At 53.3% G+C, this 25370-nt stretch overlaps 2 long non-coding RNA genes across 3 annotated transcripts in view; one reads left to right on the forward strand and one right to left on the reverse strand.

The window, feature by feature from the left end:
• Positions 1-5447, reverse strand: part of LOC132658139 (uncharacterized) — a 37193-nt gene extending 31746 nt beyond the window's left edge. The window contains exon 1 of the long non-coding RNA XR_009597294.1: positions 3-5447. This is a non-coding gene — a long non-coding RNA (uncharacterized LOC132658139). The remainder of the gene's footprint in view (positions 1-2) is intronic.
• A 270-nt stretch (positions 5448-5717) lies between these two features.
• The window catches only part of LOC121817133 (uncharacterized), a 38530-nt gene continuing 18877 nt past the window's right edge, over positions 5718-25370 (forward strand). For both annotated transcript variants that reach the window (XR_006056928.2, XR_009597296.1), the window contains exon 1: positions 5718-5781. This is a non-coding gene — a long non-coding RNA (uncharacterized LOC121817133). The remainder of the gene's footprint in view (positions 5782-25370) is intronic.

Genomic DNA, 25370 nt, shown 5'->3' on the forward strand with positions numbered 1-25370 from the left:
ACCTTGAGATCATCAGTCGAAACGGTGCTGACGTGAGAAATACGAAGAAGAAGTTTAGATGAGAAGATTGCCGTGGGGCAGGCACAGCCCCTGCTCCTCCGGAGGTGCTTATCAGCCAGGTTTTAAAGCTTTCCGTGGTCGGTGCCTCCAAGCAGCATGTGCTTAAATATACACGGATGCTCACTCAGTCGTGTCTGACTCCTTGAGACCCCATGAACTGCAGCACGCCAGACCTGTGGGTGAGAGATCAGGCAGGATGCCACCACTTCAACCACCTTTCTCAAGTCCATCTTGTTTCTCTGGAAAGTTCCAGGACACACCAGGAGAGTGCCTGTCAGCTGATGTTTCCCGTCCGCTCCCTCCCCACCCTTTCAAACCCAGGGAATGAGGGCCCCCTAACTCTCTTCTTCTTTCATGAGTATAAGCAGACATCTCCAGGCCCTCCAGGTCCTAAAGCCAGGCCCTCTGGAATGCACACAGAACCCCAATAACCCCCTAAAAGCCACATCACTAAGACAGGACCATTTTTGCTTTGAGCTACTGAATGGATTCCTGAAGCGTTGCCTGCAACACTGAACACCAGCCTGGTAGATCGGTCCTCTCCAGGGTTTTCACTTTTCCTGCACGTGTTCCTGTACGTCAAACACTTGTGTCCAACACGACATAAAATCGAATGCAGATTTCTGACATTTCCAAGAGGGTGCACAGTCTGTGTGCATTTATTAATAATTGGCCCTTAAGGGTCTAAAAGTATGCAATCAAATTCACAAACAACTGGTGACTTTTCTTACGAAACAAAAATGTCACCATTAAAATATACATCCCAGTCCCATTTGAATCGGAATGGTGGCTATTTCTGTGCAAAGTATGTGTATCTCTTGAAACAGCTGATGTTTATTAGAACTTAATATAGGTCACGCCGGCTTACTGAGTCAAAACTGGACAGGATAGTAGGGGTTATGTAACCAAGCCTGCAGGAGGTCCGTCCACATGCTGGTGGCCAATTTCCATCATTTTAAGGACCTCTTAGTACCTTAGGTTCTATTAGTCATGTACAGTTTATTTTCGTTAGAAAGGTCAGAGGCAAATGAAGTCACTTGCTGCTTTTCTCAGCCTCGGAGACTTTCCCGGCAGGGGGAGGAATGAGATGTGGCCATCAGAGGTCACCTGCTGTCCCTGGCGCTTCGTCCAGCCAGGAGGATGCCTCCAGCTCCCACTCCCCCACCTACAGCAGGACACGCGGAAGTGGGCCTCGGAAATGTGCAAACAGGCTCTTCTGATACGCTAAGCGTGGTCTTTAGTCCCTACGTTACTGTGAATTCTCAAAGTATATAAGCATTCTCTAAACAGAGACTAATGAATGCTACAGTTAAAACTGACCCACACGAAAGGATCTTGAAGGATCCTCGAATCAGCGCCTTTCTTATTTAAGGAAAAGAGGCAGAGTTTTGTAATCCAGGACCACAGTCCCTCACATGTGAGCCCCAAACTCCAAAAAAACCTGAAAATCAAACATTGTTTCCAAAATTTAGCACACAATCCTGACGTGAGGTTATTTATAGTCTCAATTTTTTTTATGCCTCTGAAAGTGAAGATGCATATGTTTACTGTGAAAATGCCCACAGGTTTAATAAGGGAACACTCCTAGGCTACAGGAGTCTATAAGACAGTCTCTACACTGTACCTTCCTTTTAAAATGTGAGAAAAAAAAACAAAAATCTAAGCTCTGGAAAACAACAAGTCCCAAAGGTCGTGTGGACCAGTAAGGTCAAAATTGAATGCAAGGGGCCTGGTGGTTGATCAGGACAAAGATGCCCCGAAATTACTGAGAATAAGAAGGGGATATTTAGGACTGAAACAGATGACCTGGCCTTGACCCCCAGCTGTCCTTAACAGACCCCCAACACAGGGCACCCATTCACCCATCACCAGCCCAAAATCCCAATATTAACTCTGTGTTGAATCATTAAGTCTCAAGGAGGAACTTTTGCCTTGTTTTGTTTCTCTCTTTCTCCGTCCCCTTGAAGGACACCAAGTGAACCCATTTAAAATGAACCTGAGCCTACATATTTTCTTAAACGACTGAATTAGAACAAAATCATAACACTGAAACTGTTCTCCAAAAAATAATGTGAGCAGGATATGCATTTCATCCAGTCTAAGGCCCCAGACAAAGAGACACGGGAGAAGGAGGTTAGGGGTTTCACAGATGGCAAAGACTTGAACCACCCAGCCATTTGTTGAAACTTCCTCTCAGGGACAAAGAGAAGAAGCTTTTCAAAGTTTTTTAAACAGCTTGCAAAGAGTGCCACATGTGCATTTTAACCTGGCGGTCCTCCAGTCCAGCTCTGTGTCTTGTATACCTGCTTTTTCTCTTGATGTATCTTACTGTTCCTTGCAAACGTTGAGCTGAGAATCTGCTACTCCAGAAAGCAGTTCAGTGTCTTGGTTGAACGCGAAGACTCTTGGGACAGCCACGTTCTGAACCACGCTGCATCTCTAAATGCTAACGCTCCTGGTTTGGTTAATTTGATTAAGTGGTGAGAAAAGGCACCTTGCCCACAGATGGACTGTTAACACATTTGCACTGAATTCTGTTAAATGTTCCTCCTTCAAGTTCCTGAGTTATTTTCATCATTGTCATTTCTTCCTGTACTGCAGCAATTGCTAATCTCTTTGTTCCCTGAAGAGTTTTGAAGGTGCCTTGGTTCACATCATTTTTTATCTTGTTACCTTAATCACGCGCTATTGACCAGACTGGAATTCATCAGCCTCTTCAGAGTCAGCCCTATAGCCAGGTTTTCGGCATGCTCCTTGAAGAAGGTGCCTGTCTTCCGCCTCCCTGGGCACACGGGGACAGTCCCGGATGGCACTTTTCCTAGACAATTCGAGACTGCGGGGATGAACAGCCTCATTCTAGAAGCCAGCCCCGGCAACACCCGGTGCAGGTAACCTGCCGGAAGACGAGGCATTGCAGCACTTTTGGAATCTTTTGCCTGTTTCTCAGGAATCTGCTCCCTTTCTTGGGCAAATCAAGACTACCCAAAGCAGACTCAACTGCTTGGATTTCTGGATTTGCTTTTGTTTGTTTTTCTTCCACTTTCTCTTGCAGTCCAACTGAGTCATAGTCACTTTTTTAAACAGTTTAAGATTCCATTGAATTTAAAGAGTTTTATGTTGTTTGAAAAAGTCCAGGGACGGGTCCTGTGAGTTCATCGCAGAAGCATATGGACTTTGCTCGCACCTCCAGGAGCTGGGCGCATCCGTTGCTGCCGCCCAAACGTCGTTCTGATTTACACATCCACGTGCGGCTGGCTGATGGATGGCCCACTCTGTGGGTGCGGGGTGCTGGCAGAGCCCTGGGACCAGTGTAAAATGACACCTACTCTCAAGGCGCCTCTGTCGTTTTCTCTTCTACCGGAAACATCCCCAAAGTCCAGCTATAGCGAGAGAAGGAAGCACAGGGCAATGAAATACAGACTGGAGCATGGGGCCCTCCCTAAAGGCCAAGCAGAGGAGGCAGTTCCCTGCAGCCCGGTGGGGGCCAGGTCAATGTGGCTGTGATCCTGGTCTGAGAACTGCCATTTGGACAGGTAGACAGGAAGGCGGAAGATGTTTCAGGTGGGGAAAGGAGCTGAGGGACGCCTAGAGGCAGGACCAAGAAAAGCTGGTTAAGAATCGGAAGAAACTGATATGGCCAAGGCAGGAAGTGTTGAAGGCCTAGCTACAAAGTGCCCGAGGCTGGATCTGTGTGGGGGGTGGGGGGTGGGGTCGGGGCAGGGGTGGGGGGGGGTGGTGCGGAGGGGGCATGGCCTGCTGCCCTTTCGAACCACCTAGGCAGGGAGAGGTCCTGCAAGCAGGACAGATGTAAAAACCCAGTAGGCTGGCGGAGGGTGCATCATGCATGCAGAACTAGAGGTCAGAGGCCAGGGGGCTGAGCCTGGAGGCAGCACAGCCAAGATGGGCCACGAAACAAGAAAAAAGGGGGCAACTTTGAGAAAAAGCTCCAAATAATTGATGACAAATACAGACTACCCAAAAATTAAACATCCTTCGCATGCTCATTTTTAATTATTCCCCTTAATAGATTTAGCAAACAACCCATCTGCCTGCAACTGAGGCTCAGTGCACTACCACCTAAATTATAATTCTTTCATTATGAGCCCATCACCTCTTCTCCTTTCCTGAAATTAATCCAGAAACTGCCAGATACAAATGTCTATTTAATAAAATGAACATCTGTGATGACACACCAGGAGCAAAATCCTAGTTGTTCCAAACCCGGCATTTTGCTTTGACAACCAAGTACCTGTTTTATTTTTTAAATACTTTCTCTCTTCAAAACACCTGCTTTCTTTACACATTGACTTCTAAAGGAAGAGATTAATTTTTATTGGCAAGAACAGAAATTAGTCTCAACAACAACAAAAGAGAAGCTATGCTCTATAGAAGAGCTGCCTGCTACATGAAATAATACCCAGAAACATCAACCCAAACCCACAGAACCAAGAGAGGCCAACCCCGTTTTCCCACATGAAAGCCACAGTGTGATAAACCTCACTCCCTTGGAATCAAGCTGCAGTTCTTATTGTGCCCATGCGGCCACAGGACCCCAGTCCAGGGTGGCTGGATTTCCATTAGAATTGCCTGTCCTTCACTGCCTTCTCCTCCACCCCTCCTGCGCCCAAGTCCAGTTATTCAGTGAGTTATAATTTGGCACTAAAATTCAATTAAGCTGAAACTTTGGTCATACGTGGTCTTTATCTCAGCAAAGCATAATTTCTTTGACCCATTTTCCAAACATCAGCTGATCGATTTGAAACCGGACAGAGGTAAAAGTTGATTTCAATCGCGCTCACATTTGTAGACAGTGGCTGGGGAAAAGAAAAAAAAAAAAAAAAACTTTTAAAACTTAAAAAAAGAAAAACTTCAAATAAACAGGATGGGGAGTTACTTATGAAACTGCTTGAGGTTTTCATAGCCCTTGTCAAGCAGAGACCTCGGCCCGCTTGGCAGACTTTAATTAATGTCCACTCCGGCCCTGCAAGCCATTTTCCCAATGGAAATTCTGATGAGAAAGGAAGGAATGCGAGGTTCAAGGCCGCGCTGTTGTTGAGTGGGCTGCAGGATTGGGGACTGAAACCCCGCGGTTCCCCCATGAGCCGCGAAAGTCTGTGGAAGTATTGAGCACCCCTATTGAGGACTGTGGGAGTCTGGGCGGCTTAATGGGATTGTGTTCGGTGCTTCGGGCTGTCCTTTAAAAGACTCCATGGCACCAGCGAAACTCCAATAATAGGGCCTCTCTAATTGCTTTCTGACTTTCTATGAAACTTTCTAAGCTATGCTGACATCCTCGACTACAACGACGGAATTCAAGAGTGGAGAAAGGCGAGACAAAGTGGGTGTGCGGAGAGAAAGCGGTTCTCAGCGAAGCGTGTGGGAGGTGGGGGGTAATTCGGGGGAGGGGAGATGGGGCGGGTGTTAAATCGGTGCCGGGGAAAGAAAAATATGAGTGTTCTCTTTTGTGCGAGACAAACAGCCGAGCGCGGCGAGGTCGGGGCCGGGGTCACGCGGCTCCGGGCTGCAGCTGCCGCCGTGGGGCGGGCGGGGGTCCCCGGCGGCCCCCCGGGCGTCGCGGCCGGCGGCGGCGGCGGCGGCCTCGGCAGGCATTCCGGCGGCGCGGGCGGCCGCTGTCCTCGCGCGACCCCGGCCCGTCCAGAGCGCGCCCCGGGCGACCCTCGAGGAGGAGCGAGGGGAGCGCGGTCCGGGCACCCGAGCAAGGTAAGCACCGCGCGGGGCCCCTCGGCCCTCGAGCGCGCGCTTTCCGCCGCGCTGGGCCGGCGAGCCAAGACAGAAGGCCGCGGGCCGGCCCCACCGCCCGGCCTGGTGTTCCCCGTGCGCCAGAGGCCCGACGCCGCCGCCGGAGCCTGGGACCCCGGAGACCAGCCAGCCTGGCTCCCGACTGGTCCTGGGCCCGGCCGGAGGGCCCGGCGGGGCTCACCGCGAGCCCAGGAGGCCAGACAGAGCCCAGAAAGCCCGCGGGTGACCTTCCCGGGCCGCCCACGACGAGGGTCACCCTCCCTCCGAACCACTTGGTGCGCAGCGGCCTTACCAGGGTCCCGGCCGGGCGCTGGGCGTCGGCGGGCAGGCGGCGCGTCCCGGGGGCTCTCGGCGAGCCCCGCAGCCGCCCCTTCGAGCGCTCCCAGCGCGCAGGCGCAAGCCCAGGCCGGAGGGGGCCCCGTCCGGGCTGGCCTGGGGGCGCGGGCTCGAGTCCGGGCCTGGGTCGCTGCCCTGCCCGGCCACCAGGTCACCCGAGGGCGATGGCACAGTGGGGACAGGGGAGGGGGGCCGGGGGCGGGGGTAGCTTGAAGGGGCAAAGAGATGGCGGCGGCGGCGAGGCCCAGGCGCCGGCAATCAAAGGCTGGGGACGGCGGCCCGCCGCGTCGCCCCAGGCCAGGCCTGGGGCATAAAGGACCTTTATCCTCAAGTGACACGGCCGGCGGTTTCCCCTGCCTCCCCCGCCCGCGGCCTTAATTGGGGCCGGCTGCTAATGTGATTAAAGGCCAGTTAAATGTTTCTCGGGGCAGCCGGTGGGAAGAGGCCGAGACCCTCTTCTCCTCCCCGGGGTCACGCCAGGCCCTTGGTCAGGGGGTCGGTGGTGGTGCCAACCCCAGGACGGCCTGGCCAGGGGCCGGCCGATTGTTCACCCCCGGGAGGGGAGGCCGCGGGCGGGCGGGCGGGCTCCTGGGGCTTTATGTAAGCCGGTGGGCTTTGGGCCCGGCCGGATTTGGAGATTCTTTTCGCACAGTTTCCATTTTCTGGCCTTTGGAACGGCGCCCCAGGCCCTCGGGGCCCTCCCCCTCCGGTGCCTGGCGCCCGCGGGGCCCAGCCGCCCAGGCTGGCCTGGGGTTTCCTGGCGTTGGGGGTCGGCTGGGCTCGGTCGGAGCAGGTCGATTTGGGGGTCTCCCGACTGAGGACAGGTCTCTCGGGATGGTGATGCGAGGCTGGCAAATGGTGGCCAAGCAGAGCCCCCCCGCCCCGACCCGCAGCGCCCCCAGGCCTAGGTCACGGCCAGGTTCACACGGCCGCGGCGGCGTGGGTGGTCGCGCCCTCCCCGGAGGGCTGGGCGTCCCAGCCTCCAAGGGTCGCGGGGGGCCGAGAGCAAGTGTCTGCGCCGCGCTGCCCTCCCGCGCCTGCTTCCGATGGCGCCCGCGGGCTCCTGCCCTGTGCCCACAGGTTCTGGGGTCTCCTCCTCCAGCCTGCCCGACTTGACGGAGGCCGTGCGCCCGGAACAGCTCCGGGGCGCCGCGCTAGGCGAAGGTCGAGCCACTGACTGCGGCGGCGGAGTGCGAGCTCGGAGCCCCGGCCTCCTAGATCGCTCCCTGCCCGTGGCCCTGGGCCCAGCCGTGCGCTCACAGGGGTCATTGCTGGGGGGTGGAGGTGGGGTCCCCTGGGGGGGGTCCCCGAAAAACCAAGAGCCCGGCCCAGCCCAGTTCCTACACCTGTGAGGTTGCAAATCCGAACCAGTCGGGATGGGGGAGGCAGATAAAAAGCCTAGTGGAAGCCAAACGAGCTCGGGGTGTCCCGACAGCTGGCCTTGGCCGTGCGCTTCGGTGGCGGCGGCGGCTCTGGGGCGCACGGGGGCCGGGCAAAGCAGGTGGGACCCGCGGCTGGAGCCGAAACGCAGGCCGCGCACCTTCATCTCGTCCCCGCGGGGGTCTCTCCCGCGCCTCGGTTCGCCTCTGTAAAGACCCGAAGGCCGCGCGGCACCGGGCCGGGGGACAGCGGGAGTGCGCCCGGGGGCTGCGGGCGGAGCCGGGCCTCGGGACGAGGGCAAGGTCGTCGGTGGCCCTGCCGCGCCGCGCCAAGAGCCGCGACCCTGAGTCCGGGCAGCCGCCTTGCGGTGCCCACGAGCGACACTTGCCATTTCAAGCACGACACGGTGTTTAAAACTAATATGGACTAAGCAAGCGTGCTTCCGTAGAAATTTTACAGATCGGTTGTTTACTTTTCCCCCAAATATTCTCTGAATAACAAATGGCAGGTTGAACAGATCAGAAGATATGAAATGAAAAGGATGGCGTTTGCATGTAAATGGAGTGAAAGCAGACGGTAATTTTTAATAATATTTTTTGTCAAAATGTACAGTGGCTCTCAAATTTTGTCATGTTCAAATTCTATAATTATTTGATATTTAAAATACCCGTTTTGTGTATTTTTCAACCAAAAGAAAAAAAAACCGTAAAAAATTTAAAAAACAGAAGCTGGAAAGCAAGAAAAGCCTAAAGAGAAAATGGGCCATGAGGAACCAAAGCCTTTTCCTGATATCCTCTTTTTTTTCTTTTTTTTCTTTTTTTCCCTAGGATCCCGGAGGAAAATACAAGTGAAAATAAAATTGTTTCCTATTAAACTAACACATAGATGTAATTAATTTCGTTCCAGATGGGTCTAAGGGACCTAGCTATTGTAGTGTACTCAGAAAACATTAGATTCAAGGTGATTATACTTTCTTCAGCTGCTCAGAGAACTGTAAGGAAAAGTAAACAGGTCCAGCCTCATGATTTTTTTAAAAAATCTGTTTATTGAACACAGATAAAATTAGAATCATCTTCTACTTGAGACAAAAGTTGCACAGGCAAAATCACCATTTTTTTTTTAACTGAAAGAATATCTGGTTTTGTTTTGTACAAAACAGCACTATTTCACTATTACATAACAAACTGAGTGACCTTGGCTTTGTTTGAACTACAACTGCCCTTAAATCAGTAACCCCAGTGATGGTTAAAAAAAAGGAAAAATCCATTTTTCAATTCATCTTCCATTTGTACTGAAATGGCTTTTCCAGTGATGTTGTTTCAATAACGGAGTAGCTTAGAGTAAAACAAATAAGCCGTGTGTTCTTGGTAAATAATTTTCTGTTTCAAAAAACCAAAAGTAAGTTGACTATTGCTCTTTAGGAACAACCTTTAACCTGGACAGGAAAGGGGAAAATGTGTTTTTGTTGTCTCTTGGAAACCCGGGAGAAGGGTTGAGATGCAGCTAGTCGCACTGCGGTATGAGGGGCCCTGCTGTTCCGCGGGTGGGGGCTTACTGGAGTACCAGGCCGAAACGTTTGTTCATACCTATGCCAGCGCGGCTCAGACCCCTTATGTGTGTGAGGGTGTGATGGAAGGCAGTCAGAGGGTCAGGTGTACAGGGAGGGTGCAGGAGGTGCCCCGGGCGTGCAGAACAGACCCACATGGCAAGCCTGGGCACCTCGTACCTGCTGCCCCTGTATCCCCGTTTTGGTCCCATCTGGAGGACCCTCCTCCTCCATTTTATGATGTTTTCTCTCCTTTAAAAACTCTCCGGTGGGCCCCTCAGCAGCCTTGTTGGGGGTCCGTTGGTCATTTTCACAAAAACAAGTGACCAAAGTATGGACCCAGACCTGGGATGCGAGAAACCCCTGGGCTCCCCTGGCACCTGGAGAGGCCCAGCCTGACCAGCACGGCCGTCTGTCTGTTCACGTCCCGTGAAGCCAGGCGACAGTGCTTCCAGCCCCCGTCCTGACTGTGGGCACGGTGGCGTCATGTGTGTGTGAGCGTGTTGTGGTGGCATCATGTGTGTGTGAGCGTGTTTGGGATTTTTTTTGATTCTGTTTTTGTTTTGTTCTATTTGTTTAGTTCACAGAAGGAAAACAAAGGCCCCTTCTGTGGCACCTGGCCCAGGCAGTGTAGCAAACAGGAAAACCAGGAGGGCAGAAGGAGCGTGTGGCCTCGTGTGGGAAAGCCAGCTTGCTCTATGCTTGTTTATTACAACTGAAGGTCTCCAGGGGCCTGTGTGAGTGTGTTCAGTTGCTCAGCCGTGTCCAACTCTTTGTGACCCTATGGACTGTAGCCTGCCAGGCTCCTCTGTCCATGGGATTCTCCAGGCAAAAATACAGTAGTGGGTTGCCATGCCCTCCTCCAGGGGATCTTCCTGACCCAGGGATTGAGCCCGCATCTCCTGCATTGCAGGCAGGTTCTTTACCACTGAGCCACCTTCCAGTGACTTAGAATTGCCCAAACAGGCCTGAGACCAGGAAGGGAAGGAACCCCCTGCAGGGTTGGCATCTGAAGGTTCTCCCCAGCCTTCCTTGGGGAAGTTGGCCCCCAGCACCCTCCAAGATCAAAACAGCCAGCCCACATGTTCTGAACATCGGAATAGTCAAAGATATTTAGAAAAATGGCCTCCAGTCTGGGAGACCTTAGAACTTGATGGATATAATAAACAAAAGGAGCGGCAGTGTCTGGCAATGCCCAAAGGAGGGGAGACAGCTTCGCTTGAAACTGGATGCACTGGGGTTTTCGCTCACATCCCAGGCTTCCAACACAAGTCTGGCCTTCCTCTGGTTGGAGGAGAATCATTAGGAAAGAGTCAGGTACACGGGGCCAGCTCCCCACTCCAGCCAGAGTCAGTGACCTGATTGGAAAACAATTCTGATCACCCCGTGGCCGCCCTCCAGGTGCCCACTGCTGGCTTCTTCCCCACAGGCCAGCTTGGCATTTCCTGGCCCCTGACCCCCCCATCTCCACATCATCTGGACATCCGCCTCCTCCCTGAGGCCCTCTGCTCATCACCCACAGGGCCCCGGAGCAGGAGGTTTCTCTCTGCCCATCCCCTAGGATTACACAGGGTTCAGCGCCTCTCAGAGCAGAGAGCACCCTGGTGGAACAGCTTTGGGGCCTAGGGTTTGGGGACCTCGGGGCACCTCTGGCCCGCAGGTGAGGGACTCCGTGGGACTCACGAAGAGAGGACAGCATGGCCCATACCAGAGCCTTGGGGTCCCCCTCATTCAGCCGCAGCCAAACCTCAACACCCTGAGCACTCAGACCTCACACAGGGGCACCGCCCCCTTGCCCAGCCAGCGCGCCAGCATGCGGGTAGGGCCGCATCACGGAAACCCTCCAGCGCAGCCTGGCTCCTGTCCTATGCCCGGCACCGGCGTTCTTATTCAGAGAACAAAAGCCCGGAGGCCTCTGAGGAGCCGAGAAAGGCCCAACACAGTGGCTTCCAGGGCTTGCTGACGGTGGCTGGGGCGAGAAAGGAGATGGCCAGTCTCATCCCAGGACACTCACAGCGGCTTCATGTGAAATAAGGGGTGAGCTCTTTGTACACACAGAACCAAAACGCTTCGCCAGAAAAGGATTTTTCTAACCGCATCGGGAATTCTGACGTTTGTTACCCCGTTTCCTTCCCAGCAATGGCTGCCACCTGCCAGAGTGATGCCCTCATCCCAGTGGGCTGCCTCTCGGAGTTCATAGATCCCTGTTTTCAGAGCTGCGGGCATGGGATGGAGGAGCTGGAGGCAGCCCAGAGTGCCCACAGTCCCCACCTGCTTTGCTTCCCGGATTCCAGCCCCGGAGTCAGAGCATCCTGCTGACACTCAGGCCACCACTTCCTAGCACCCTGGCATTGGGGGTGTCACCACCCTTCACTGGGCTTCCTCTCATAGTGGGGTTGACCGCACCCACCTCCTTGGGTCACAGTGCAAATCCAGGGAAGTCGTGCCGGAGGCAAGGGCTGGGCTCAAGGTACCCACTCACTGGCCACTTTCATCCCTGGGCCTTCCTGCCACACCTGTGGTCCTGCCCAGGACGCCTGCCCCCAGATCACCCTCCCAGCAAAATCCTGCTGCTGCCAGCCCAGCTCCAGGCTTCTCTTCCAGCCAATTCCTGGGTCCCCACGGCAGATGTGAACCCATGCAGTCCAGCACAGAATCCTCAGAGCCTGGATGGAGTCATGCTGCCCCCGTGGGACCCCAAGGCATGGGGGACAGACTGGGGGTCTGTACCACCCATGCCAGCCTCTGCAGACAATCCGCTGTGTGCTCGGTGCCCTGGTGCCAGCCCTGACGGCAGTTTGGAGGTGTAGGTGCTGCTTTTCTCCCACCTTGCCCCTATGTTGCAGGTGGAGCATGCAGGGCCCAGAGAGGGTGTTCACATAACTACGGGTCACACAGCAAGAGCAGAGCTGGGCTCAGGCCGGCTCTCCTAGCCTTGGCAGACCATGACACTCTGCCTGATGAGCAGCCCCTGGGGTCCACGACCAGCATCCTTCCACCAAGGAAGGGACCCTGAGCTCCTGTCTTCTAGGAGGAAGGCCCCCAGGCAACATGGAGGAGAGCTGTTCCCTGGCTTCCTGCATTCCTCTCTCGGAGCCCTGGGAGAGCTGAGTCCATTTTCTTCTGACTGCTTCTGACAGCTGCCCAGGGGCAGAACCGCAGCCTCCCTGCTCCAGTCTCAGCGGGCTCTCCTGCTGCCTCAGTGATCGTCACCATCACATGGCCAGGACAGGCTGCCCCTGTGTCCTCTGTACACACAAGCAGGTATACGTGCATTTGTGCGCACACACACCTATGCACACGTGCACATACACACACACTCGTGCACACGTACACACACCTGCACCGTGCATTTTAGTTGGCAGATTGGTTTCACACACACTTCAACCTTTCTAGCCTTTCTGTAGGCAGCAAGTGAAAATTAGGAAATAGATCACCAACTTACTCTTGGGGCAAGTAATAGACCTGGGGTGGGGCGGGGGACATGGATCTGGTGGGACTGGTCTGTGCCTGGCTCTTTCCCCTCAGGTCTGTTTTGGGCTCCACGAGTCTCTGGTGGCCCCTGAATGGGGGACACTGGGCAGGGGAGCTCTGTGCCCACCAGATGTGGCCAGACACCTGCCCTCGCCACCAAGTCTCTTACAGTGGCGCTGACTCCCGAGTGGGAGAGGGCCCAGCAGGGCAGGGCGTGCAGTGGGGAGGGATCGTGTCTGCATCAGTCAAATGGCCAGGGAAGTGCTGCTGAAGACAAAGCTGTGCTTGAGGCTGTGCAGGACGGTTCTGACATCAGTATGTGCAAAGGCCCGATGGAGGACCTGGCCAGCACCAGAGATGCAGGAAAGGGGCAAGAGACGGGGGAAGAAAGGAGAGGAGTAGTGGGGCCTCCCCTCCAACCCAGAGTGTTCCACCTCCCCCACCCCGGAGCCCAGGGATTGTGAGAGGCACTCCCAGGGGGACCCACTGATGTGCAGACCTACCCTGTGCAGCCAAACCCATCTTTTGTGGCTTTATGACTGTTGGGTTGATAGTCCCTTTCATTTGGTTTTGTTGATCTGACAGCCTTTTCTAGCTTTGAAGTGGCTCTTGTGTGGTCCAACCTTTACCCAGCTCATCAATAAACAGATGAATGGGTGAGGAAGTTGTGGTACCCACACGTGATAGAGTGTTATTCAGCCATTAGAAAAAGAAGAGAAGGTTGCCATGTGCAGCAACATGGATAGACTTAGAGTTTATCATGCTAAGTGAAGTCAGAGAAGTATTATCTGATATTGCTTGTGAAAGTGAAAGTGTTCATCGCTCAGTTGTGTCCAGCTCTTTGCGACCGGGTGGACTGTGGCCCGCCAGGCTCCTCCATCCATGGAATTCTCCAGGCGAGAATCCTGGAGTGGGTATATGTGGAACGAAAGGAACGCAAATGAATCCACATACAAAGCAGAAACAGCCTCACAGACTCTTCGGAGGGAATCTTGCCCCCCCTACCTCGGTCACTGGGTGTAAGAGGCCAGGCTCAGGACATGGAGCCTGGGTTTGCGGGAGGCCCATATAGAGGCAGAAGACTCACTGTGCAGGTGGGCAGACATGGAGAATGATGGAAGCTGCTGATGGGTTGGGGCAGTCTTGCTGCTCAGCCTCAGGGGGTGGGGGCCTCAGGCCAGCACTTGGGGGCTGCCTCATAGCTCCTCTACAGCCTGGTTTTATCCTCTATGAGGGGAGGCCCTTCATCTTTTGGGGTACCTCCATCTCTGGCATTCCAGAGCTCTAACAATCAAGGTCAGCCACCAGCAGGAGGCATACGGCCAGAGCCCACTGTTTTCCGAGGTAACCATACGGAGGCTGGCCCAGGAGAGAAAGTGAGCTGGTCTCCATGGAGACTGGACCAGCATCCCAGAGGCCCCCCAGTTCATCCTTCCTCTCACCTGAAGCAGGAGCAAGGCCAGGGGCTGATGTCTGCCACCATCTTGAAGGCCTGAGGCCATCTGAGCCATTCCCATGGTTTTACAGGTGGGGAAACTGAGGCCTGGGGGAGGGGAGCTTCTAGAGAGCTCGCTGAGCTGGTCGGGACAGAGCTGGATGCCTGCCAGGCTGAGGCTCCTCTGTCGCCCCTGGAAACCTGGGCCTTGTGGGAGCCTGAAGTAGCCTTTCTGTTCAGGCTGCCAGGACACCTGTGGTCACCAATGGCAACATCACCCTCTCAACGGCCGTGCGAGTCACAGGGCAGCGGCCTCGAGCTCAAGTGTGAGCTGGGTTCAGAGGCTGGATGAGGCAAGACGGGCAGCTTAGGGCCCCCTGCTTGGGGGCCAGGTGGCCGCGGAATCCTGTCCTGGACTAAGTATAGTTCCTGGGCAGGTTTGATCTTGGTTATCAAGCAACTATGGCAAGAAATACCCGGCTTCATCTTTCCCAGCTCCAGCTCAGGGTGGTGGGGCAGCCCCCCAGGGGCCCGGCGTGGGCGCCAGGTGGACCCCCTGTGACTCCTAGAGCAAGGCTACCCCTTCCCTCACCACCAACCCCCTCCCCTTGCCCACTTTGGACTAGAAGTCAGGCAGGAGTCTCTCACATCCCACATTCTGGAAATCATGGGAAACAGCTGATTTCCATAAGCAAATGCCCAGGGACACCCCCCTCGCCAGGACTGGGGATCACTTGCTGCAGTCCTAGCTTTTTTCTTTTTAATTTTTTTTATGAAAAACTGTTATTGGCATATAGCTGTTAGTCTCTGCTGTACAGTAAAGTGAATCAGCTATTGCTGTTTAGTTGCTAAGTCCTGTCTGACTCTTTTGTGACCCCATGGGCTGTGGCCTGCCAGGCTCCTCTGTCCATGGGATTCTCCAGGCAAGAACACTGGAGTGGGTTGCTGTTTCCTTCTCCAAGGGATCTTCTCAACCCAAGGTTCAAACCTGGGTCTCCCGAATTGGCAGGAGGATTCTTTACCGGTAAGCCACAAGGAATCAACTATGTATATATATACATACACCCCCTTTCTTGGATTTCCTTCCCATTCAAGTCACCACAGAGCACTGAATAGAACTCCCTGCTCCATCCAGTAAGTTCTCATTAGTTATTTTATAGTGAAGTAAAAGTCGCTCAGTCATGTCCGACTCTTTGCAACCCCATGAACTATACAGTCCATGGAATTCTCTAGGCCAGAATACTGGAATGGGTAGCCTTTCCCTTCTCCAGAGGATCTTCCCAATCTAGGGATCAAACCCAGGTCTCCTGCCATTGCAGGAGGATTCTTTATCAGCTGAGCCACAAGGGAAGCCCAAGAATACTGGAGTGGGTAGCCTATCCCTTCTCTAGCGGATCGTCCTGACTCAGGAATCGAACCAGGGTCTCCTGCTTTGCAGGCAGATTCTTTATCAACTGAGCTATTACGCCTATTTTATGCATAGTATAAAAGCCCCAAGCCTATAAAATAGAAGCCCTTTTTTATGCATGGTGTCAATAGTGTGTACGTGTCAATCCCAGCCTCCCAGCTCCTCCCCACGGGGTCCATCTGTCCTCTGTGCCTGCTCCTGGAGAGTTATTCTCTCTTTTGGGCAAAAGGTGAGTTCTTAAGATGACATGACTGTTTTCCTCTTTAATACAGAAAAACGCAGTAAAGGAATTAAAGGCTTCCTACCTCTATCCAGGATACCCCTTGATGTTTTCTTAAATAGAGTCACACACTCAGCTGGGATGAAAACTTGGAGGACACAAAGGTGAACACGGAAAGCTGGAAGCCCTGAGAGCCCCTCTCCAGCCACCCTCCCCAGCCGCACCCTGGTCAGGGGTTCAACTCCTCGCTTCCGAGGCCTCAGTTTCTTTATCTGCAAAGTGGGTGGGATGGCAGTACCCACCTCCTGGGGTCTTCCAAGGACTCAGTGAGTTAACAACCTGTAGGGCCTGGGAGCTGGGTGCTCAGTGGCCTGTGTCCATGTGCCTGCCACCAGGGTACGTCCAGGGCATATACCTCCATCTATTTAGTTATCTTCTCTTAAAGTAACTCTTTAAACAACTTGTTTGCGTTTTGGCTCTGCCAGGTCTTCGCTGCTGCCTGCAGGCTCTCTCTGGTTGTGATGAGCGGCGGCCACTCTTCGTTGCGGTGCACAGCTGCCCGCCGCGGGGGCTCCTCTTGTTTCAGAGCACCGGCTCCGGGGCGCTCGGGCTTCAGTGTTGCGACTTGTGGGCTCAGTAGTTGTGGTTCCTGGGCTCCAGAGCACAGGCTCGGTAGCTGAGGCACACAGGCAGGTGGGATCCTCCTGGGTCAGGGATCGAACTCACGTCTCTGGCATTGGCAGCCTGATTCTTAACCCCTGGGCTAGTAAGGAAAACCCTGTATCTTTTTTTCAAACTTGAAAATGGATCCCACTTTGTTTGGCATCTTGCCTTTTTTCACCTTGTTTATTTTGGAGACCTGTTTGTCCCAACACACACGGGTAGACGCACCTCCCTCTCTCTCAGGAGGCTTTAGGTGCCCGTGTGACATTCTGAATGGTTACCGACACCAGGACACCCAGAAGTTAGAGACCTAGAAACGTCGATTCTGGCCCAAAGTGTGGACGCTTATTCAGCTTGGCTGGATGTACATTTCTGCTGGCCCCGGGCATCCCCCTGCCGGCCTGGGGCATCCCCACTGTCCACATAGTTTGCAGTCTGATCCCAGGTGCCCAGATGGGGTCAGCCCTATGAGATGTGTGAGGACCATGAAGGTCACAGTGATGAGACAGAGGTGGGGAGTGGACTGCAGGAGTCCAGGGCACGTCAGGGCCCTAGCAGCATGGGCTGGAGCCACAGTGCCCGTCTGGCCCGCCCTGCGCGGTCTCCCAGGACCTTCAGGGCATGAAGTGCCTGCCTTTGCACTGAGAAGTTAGCTGGGACGTTGTCAACCAGCCTCCTCTAGGCCCTTCCTGAGGAGCCCTCTGCAACCCCCAGGGCTGGCGGAGACGCGAGCACCTCGGCCCCTTGGGGGCGGCCCACACAGGCGGGTCCTCGGAGGTTCAGCTCCGAACTCAGAGAGCCGGCAACTTCTGGAAACAGCCAGATACCATTCTGAGCCAAGCCCAGCAGGGCTGCTGCTGGGGCCAACCCAGGTCACCCTCGCGAGTGGCCACAAAGCAAGGAAGCACGTCCCCCACCCCGGGACCGTCACTTGCTTAGACCAAGTTCTGGAGGAGAGGCTGCCAATCTGTGTCCAGTGGTGACGGTGCTGTGGGGCGAGGAGGCAGCCTCCAGGGTGATGGGGACTCTCTGGGAGACTAATGTTTTGCACGTTGGTCAACGTACTCAGATGCTGAGTCCAACCATCTCCTAAGAAGGGGTGGCCGGCAACCACCCAGCTCAGCCCACGTCTGTGCCCTCACAAACCTGCCCCTGCTCTGTCCGGGGCCCCACCAGCCTCAGCACGGCCACTTTTTGTCTCCTTGTCCACCCCCGACCCCAGCACCCAGATTATGAGCATCTAGGGATCAAAGGTCACGTCTTCTCACATCTAGGTCTCCATAGCTCAAAGCGACATGGAAAGATTTCATCAGTATAGGTGGAGGAAGACAGGATGTGCAATAGCCCTTGGAGGATGGCGTCCAAAGAGCAAGGATAGGGTCCCGGCCACCCACAGGGACTGTGGTCTTGAACCCTAGTGTCCTAGTCTGTAAAGCGGGGTTGGAATAACAAGTACCAGTGGTCCCTTCCTATTCTGTAATTTATGGATTTACTCATGACAGAACGTCAAAGGCAGGGGAGGCCTCTGTGCCCAGTGCCCACTGGAGGGGCAGCCTCCCCCACAGCCATGCTGGGTGGCCTCCACCCACCCCCCAAGACCATTCCCTGGCTCCACGGCGTCCCAGGGAAGGCAGCAGAGGTGGGCAGGAGGGCACGAGAGGACACGCTCTCCTGACCATCCAGCCCAGCAAAGCTAGAAACCGTCAAAAAGTAAAAATTCCATTTGTAAACAAGATCGAATTATTTGATTGTGAAACCCAGGTCCATGGAATTTAAAATAATTTAATATGAAACAATATCATTTGAAATGCTGGCCAGCCAAGGACTTGGGGGCAGGGGTATGTGTGTGTTGGGGGGAGGTTCTAGCCTCCTGTGGCCGTACACAGGCTGGAACCCAGCCTCAGGGAATAATAACAAGTCATCATTCAACAAGCGTGGTTAAGAGTCAGCTATGTGGCCACCCCAGGCCAGGCACAGGGCAGCTGGCCCATGGCTCCTGTCCTTCTGGGGTTCACAGTCTCAGGGAGCAGGCAAAACATAGACAATTAAAAAGCAGAGCCGGCGATCAGGACAGGGGCATTAGGCGGCATATAATCCAAGCCAAAGGGGAGATCCAGATGGACCCAAGGGCGAGAGCTGTTGGCCACAGTGGGTGTCATCGGGGGAGGCTGTGGGAGCTTCGGAACTGCAGTGAGAAACTGAGGCATCACCCTTGGGCTTGGGGGGGTGGGGCAGGGGATGCAGAATAGAAACGAGAGGATAGAAACAGTGGCTGCTTTCAACCCTAACTTCATCTTGCACTGCTGTGTGACCTTGAGCCTCACGATGGACAGAAAGTCGCTATCAAGCCTCAGTTTTGTCCCCTGCAGCGTAAGAATAATTAATCCAGGTCCCCACTCTCCCTGAAAGTGTTAGTTGCCCAGTCTCATTCAACTCTTTGCAACCCTTTGGACTGTAGCCCACCAGGCTCCTCTGTCCATGAGATTTCTCAAGCAAGAATACTGGAGTGGGTAGCTATTTCCTTCTCTAGGGGATCTTCCCAACCCAGGGATGGAACCCCGGGGTCTCCTGCACTGCAGGCGGTTTCTTTACTGTCTGAGCCACCAGGGAGACTTTCCTGGTGATGGCTCAGTGGTAGAGCCATCCAGAGCCTGCCTGCCAGTGCAGGAGATGCAGGTTCGATCCCTGGATGAGGAAGATCCCTGGGAGGAGGAAATGGCTCCCCACCCCAGTATTCTTGCCTGGAGAATTCCATGGACAGAGGAGCCTTGTGGGCTGCAATCCATGGGGTCCCAAAGAGTCAGACACAACTGAACAATTGAACACACCATCACCCCCCATCTGCAGCAAGGGTCAGAAATCATTCACGTGGAGCCCAGGGGAAGCTGACGTCACCAATGGACAGGGGCTCCCAGGTGGGGGCCAGGATGCAGTTGGCATGGGCAGGGGTGAGGCAGTGGACAGGTGCCCAGAAGCCTGGCGCCTGTGCGGTGGGCTCTGTGCTTGCCTGGCTCAGGACCCCTCTGGTGCTTTTCGGAGGGATGATGGAGCCGATCGTGATACAGCAGCGCTTGGCCTCCACGCGTCCTGCCTCGACATAAACACGATCGGGAATATTTCAGGGCCGTAAAAGCAAGAAAAACAAACCCAGGGAAGCCAGACAGAGAGCTTGCAAATGCTCACTTTCATGTCACATCCAGAAACCACATGTTCATCCAGCCACCTGCGGGCGTGTAGCTCCGTGGGGAAGTGCTGGCTTGTGTTTAGAAAACCAAGCTGGCCGTACAGCTGCGGGGGACATCCGGGCACCGCCCCCTCCATGCTCCCAAATGCGGCTGCAGCCTTAGAGGCTGCCTCAGGGTTTCAGGGGGCACGGTGCCTCTGGGTTTGGACCCACCTGGGAGACAGGGGGCCAGTGGTGAGGACCTCTCATTACTGCAGTGCCCCCGTGGGCAGTCCCCTAACCTCTCTGTGCACAACGGGGTCTGGAAAATGCCCGAGGTCACCTGGCCAGTGGGTGGTTCCCCTAGAATTCAAACCAGGCCCCCTGACTCCCCAGTCTCCTTCCTTCCCCACTCCCCCCCCCCACCCCACCCCACCCCACAACGGCTGGGCATGGCCAGGGCGGAGGAGAGGGGACCAGCACACACGCCAGCAAGCTACCTGGGAGCCCAGGGAGGGCTCCACGTGCCCCCCCTACCGGTCAAGGCAGCAATGCTGAGAAGCGTTATTTTTATTCCCCCCAAGCCCTGCCAGATTACATTGTCAAGGCCAGCACTTTGGAGATATTTCCTTGGTTTCGCAATTCACGCGGTGACTAACACATGTTACATTCTGAAAACCTCTCTTGGTAAAAATTTAAGCTGAATTGTAAATACATAAAAGTCTCAGTGTTAATGGGGTGCGTGATTTCCCAGTGGCTGTTTTGTAATCCCAAGATCCAGAAAGGATGTGGAATTCTATAAAAATGGGTAGCGAGCACGTATCCAAAACTGCCCTGTGAGTCCCTGGCTATCGGCAGCAGCCTTTACGTCTTGCTCATCCGTATAGAAAACCCCTTTGTGTCCCCTGCCCACCCTGCCTGGGGTTGGACGCAACCTCCCTCAGTCCATCCCAGGCTCCAGTGATAGAGCTGAGGCACAGAGGCAAGAGGCTAGCTCAAGTAAGCTAATAAGCTGATAAGGGGTGGATCTGGACTCAATCCCAGGCCTCGTGTCTCTCTGCCGCATGGCATCCCCTGCTGGGCACCTGTGTCCCGGGCAGGTGGGTCGTCCACTCCACCCAGGCCTTGGCTGATGGCCCCAGGATGGACCTGCCTGGGACAGCCAATGCATAGACTGGACAATGGGGATCACAGTCTCCGCCCGAACATTTGAAATAAGAAATGAGAGAGGCGGCAGCTTGGCGCCCTGACGGCATGGGCACATCAGAGCCACGGGCAGGTGTTGGAGTCGGCATGGGAAGGTAATGGGGAGAGGAAGAGGAGAGAGGAGAAGAGCCCAGAGTCGGGGAGGAGAAGACAGTCCCCTTTGAGAGAGGAGGGGCCACTAGCGATGCCAGCTCAGTGCCAAGCACCCAGCGTATGGGCAGCAGCCCGACCGTCTGCAGCCTCCCGCTTGCCCCACCCTCCGCGCCTCCATCCTTGCCCCCCGCCCCTGGTTTATTGCTTGGTGGATGACACATCAGTCTGCACTCACCCTGCTTTTGAGTCATTTACCAGTTCAGCATCAATCTCCACACTGGCTGTAGGCTCCGGGCATTAAGTGGCCCATCTGGTGGGGTCCCTGTGGCATCAGCAGAGGCTGATCCAGCATGTGGTCATGGCACTCGGGTGATCATTGGCTGAATTCATGCTCCTCTGGAAGATCCAGGGAGCCACCCCACCCCGCCCCACTGCTGTGGGAAATCCCAGTGGGTTTTACCACCATAAAGAACCAGAGCAGACACGGGCCCCTCTGATGGCTTCAGGGGGCCGTGTAGGGGTACGGCAGGCAGCTCCCTGATCAGCAGAGCTCACTGGGCATGCAGGGGGCCAGGAGGTAGCCGTGCAACCAGGGACACCTTATGGTACAATAAAAGCCGGACAGGTATTGAATTTTCTTTGAAGTCCAGGGCCTGTTGGTCTGGGCTCCTCTTGACTCCCTGCCCACCACCGCCACCCAAGCTGCCTGACAAGCCCAGGCTCCGGCATCAAGGCCCAAGTCCCCTGGGGCCTGAGGGTCCCCTGGCCAAGGCGTCCTCACCAACATTCCATGACTTGGATCTTGCAACCCCATATGGCTGTTGGAGTCCACTAAAAGATGTGTCCATCCAAAGATAAAAGGTTGAGAGGCTGCTTTCTGAAGAACTTCACGGGTGTGGAGGGAGAGGTGTCAACTCAGTTTGGGTGTTACAGTTAGGTGTAGACTTCTTTTTATTATTTTTAATTGGGAGATGATTGCTTTACAATATTGTGCTGGCTTCCGCCATCCAACAACGTGAACCAGCTGCAAGTACACATAAGTCCGGAGGGAGGGGAGGGGGGGGAGGGAGGGGAGGGGGGCCCACCCCGCACCCCCACCCCACCCTGCCTGGCTGGGTTGTCACAGAGCACTGAGCTGGGCTCCCAGCATCCCGCAGCAAATCCCCACTGGCCATCGCTTTTATTCGTGACAGTGTGTATACGTCAACGCTACTCTCTCAACCCGTCCCACACGCTCCTTCCCCTGCTCTGTCCAAAGTCTGTTCTCTACGTCTGCATATCTCTTCCTGCCCTGAAAATAGCTTCATCAGCACCAGTTTCCTAGATTCTGTGTAAATGCATTAATATGTGAAATTTGTTTTTCTCTTTCTTGCTTCCTTCACTTTGTATAACCGGCTCTCGGTTCATGCACCTCACCAGAACCGACTGGAATGCATCCCTTTTTTATGACTGAGTGAGATTCCGTTGTCTATATGCACCAAAATTTCTTTATCCTTTCTTCTGCCGGTGGACATCTAGGTTGCTTGCTAGCTGTTATAAGTAGTGCTGCTGTGAACATTGGGGTTCTTTTTCGTGATTCCTACGCAGGCGAGACATGGTCTAGCTCTCAAGAGACAAACACATTTGGGGCATAAACAAGGTACAGAGAACCCAGAGATAATCACAATACAGTGTGATAGGTGTAAAAAAAAAAAAAAAAAGTATGTCCAGAGCCCACAGGGGAAGGACTATTTCTAGATAGGGGTCAACATAGGCTCACCAATGAAAGGAAATTTCCATCAGCTCTTGTGATTTTAATTTGGTTCGTATCCCCAGAATTCCCATTATATTAGAGCCGACAGGGCCCTTAATGGAATTATTCAGCTTTCAGTAATAACGAGTTTGTCTAGGTCATGTAGGGAAGTACTTTAAAGTTATTCTGTCTTTTTTTTTTTTTTTTTTTAATGATTGCAATGACTTACAATGCCGGAAAAGACATTTTCCTTAATTCAATTACCAAGTGAACTAAATGCATTTGCTGCAGATAATTAAGAATCTTTATAAATATAAAACAATTAGCCCTTCAGAATACAGTACTAGATGTTATTATTCAAGCTAGCTTCTCAATCAGAAACCCCGTTTTTCAAAACAGTTCCAGTGCACTGCATGCCACTCTGGGGCAGAGCTGCTGGTGTCCAGCTTGAGGGACCCAGACCACTCCATCCTGCGAGAGTCACTGAGACGCAGGTGTTTGCCGGCAGCCACCCTCCTCAGACCCCGAGCTGCCCTCAGCCAGGGCTCTCCTCACTCACGCCTCAGTCCCTTCTAGCCTCGCTGTTCAGTCACCAAGTCGTGTCCGGCTCTTTGCGACCCCACGGACTGTAGCCCACCAGGCTCCTCTGTCCATGGGATTCTCCAGGCAACCATGCCCTTCTCCAGAGGGTCTTCCCAACCCAGGAATGGAGCTCGTGTCTCTTATGTCTCCTCCACTGGCAGGTGGATGCCTTACCACTAGGGCCACTTGGGAAGCCAGTGATAAATATGACATGGAACTGTAAATCAGAAAGAGAAAGATAAATATTGTTTACTAACACATAAATGTAGAATCTGAAAACATTAGTGTAGATGACCTTATTTACAAAGCAGAAATAGAGACACAGACATAAGAACAAATATCTGGGTAGCGAGGGGGAAAGAAGGGGTAGGATGGATCGGGACATTGAGGTTGACACATATACACTACGATACTATGCGTGAAACAGATAACTGACGAGAACCTATTGGATAGCTCAGGCAACCCTACCTAAAGCTCTATGGTGACCTCAATAGGAAGGAAATCCAAACAAGAGGGGATATATGTAGACATATAGTTGATTCACTCTGCTGTACAACTCAGTTCAGTTCAGTTCAGTCACTCAGTCGTGTCTGATTCTTTGTGACCCCGTGAATCGCAGCACGCCAGGCCTCCCTGTCCATCACCAACTCCCGGAGTTCACTCAGACTCACGTCCATTGAGTCGGTGATGCCATCCAGCCATCTCATCCTCTGTCGTCCCCTTCTTCTCCTTCCCCTAATCCCTCCCAGCATCAGAGTCTTTTCCAATGAGTCAACTCTTCGCATGAGGTGGCCAAAGTACTGGAGTTTCAGCTTTAGCATCAGTCCTTCCAAAGAAATCCCAGGGCTGATCTCCTTCAGAATGGACTGGTTGGATCTCCTTGCAGCCCAAAGGACTCTCAAGAGTCTTCTCCAACACCACAGTTCAAAAGCATCAATTCTTCGGTGCTCAGCCTTCTTCACAGTCCAACTCGCACATCCATACGTGACTACTAGAAAAACCATAGCCTTGACTAGACGGACCTTAGTCAGCAAAGTAATGTCTCTGCTTTTCAATATGCTATCTAGGTTTGTCATAACTTTTCTTCCAAGGAGTAAGCGTCTTTTAATTTCATGGCTGCAGTCACCATCTGCAGTGATTTTGGAGCGCCCAAAAATAAAGTCTGACACTGTTTCCACTGTTTCCCCATCTATTTCCCATGGAGTGATGGGACTAGATGCCATGATCTTGGTTTTCTGAATGTTGAGCTTTAAGCCAACTTTTTTACTCTCCTCTTTCACTTTCATCAAGAGGCTTTTAGTTCCTCTTCACTTTCTGCCATAAGGGTGGTGTCATCTGCATATCTGAGGTTATTGATATTTCTCCCGGCAATCTTGATTCCAGCTTGTGCTTCTTCCAGCCCAGCGTTTCTCCTCATGTACTCTGCATAGAAGTTAAATAATCAGGTTGACAATAGACAGCCTTGACATACTCCTTTTCCTATTTGGAACCAGCCTGTTGTTCCATGTCCACCCCAATAAAAATAATTAATGATATAGAACTATACTCGAACACCACACCAACGTCAAATTCCTCCATGTGATATTTCACTACAAAATGTAAGATTAACTATGAGGGTAATTAGGCGATGGGTTCTTGGGACCTCTCTACTAATTTTGCAACTTCTTGTGAATCTACAGTACTCCATTTTTTAAAGTTATTTTTTAGCTTATTGACATGTTATTCACATATAGGATTGTGAGATATTTGAAGAGTACATCATGGTGTTTTGATACACTTATACAGGTTTCCCAGGTGGCGCAAATGGTAAAGAACCCACTTGCCAATGCCGGAGACCTGAGAGATGGGGGTTCCACCCCCGGGTAGGGAAGATTCATTGGAGGAGGGTATGGCAACCCGCTCCAGTATTCTTGCCAGAGAAATGCCATGGACAGAGGAGCCTGGGGTCGCAAAGAATCAGACATGACTAAAGCAACTTAGCATGTACGAACATCGTGAAAGGATTCCCCCCCCCCATCTAGATAATTAACATGCCTGTCACCTCACATAAAGAAAGATTGAAGGTGGGAGAAGGGGATGACAGAGGATGAGATGGTTGGATGGCATCACCGACTCAATGGACATGAGTTTGAGTAAGCTCCAGGAGTTGGCGATGGACAGGGAGGCCTGGAGTGCTGTGGTCCATGGGGTCGCAAAGAGTTGGACACGGCTAAGCAAATGAACTGAACTGATCACCTCACATATTTATCCTTTTTTTATTTTTTGGTGAGAACATTTGGTTTGCTCTCTCAGGAGTTTTCACTTATTGAAAG

Source organism: Ovis aries, chromosome 18 (assembly GCF_016772045.2).
Source record: "Ovis aries strain OAR_USU_Benz2616 breed Rambouillet chromosome 18, ARS-UI_Ramb_v3.0, whole genome shotgun sequence".
Taxonomy (NCBI): Eukaryota; Metazoa; Chordata; class Mammalia; order Artiodactyla; family Bovidae; genus Ovis; species Ovis aries.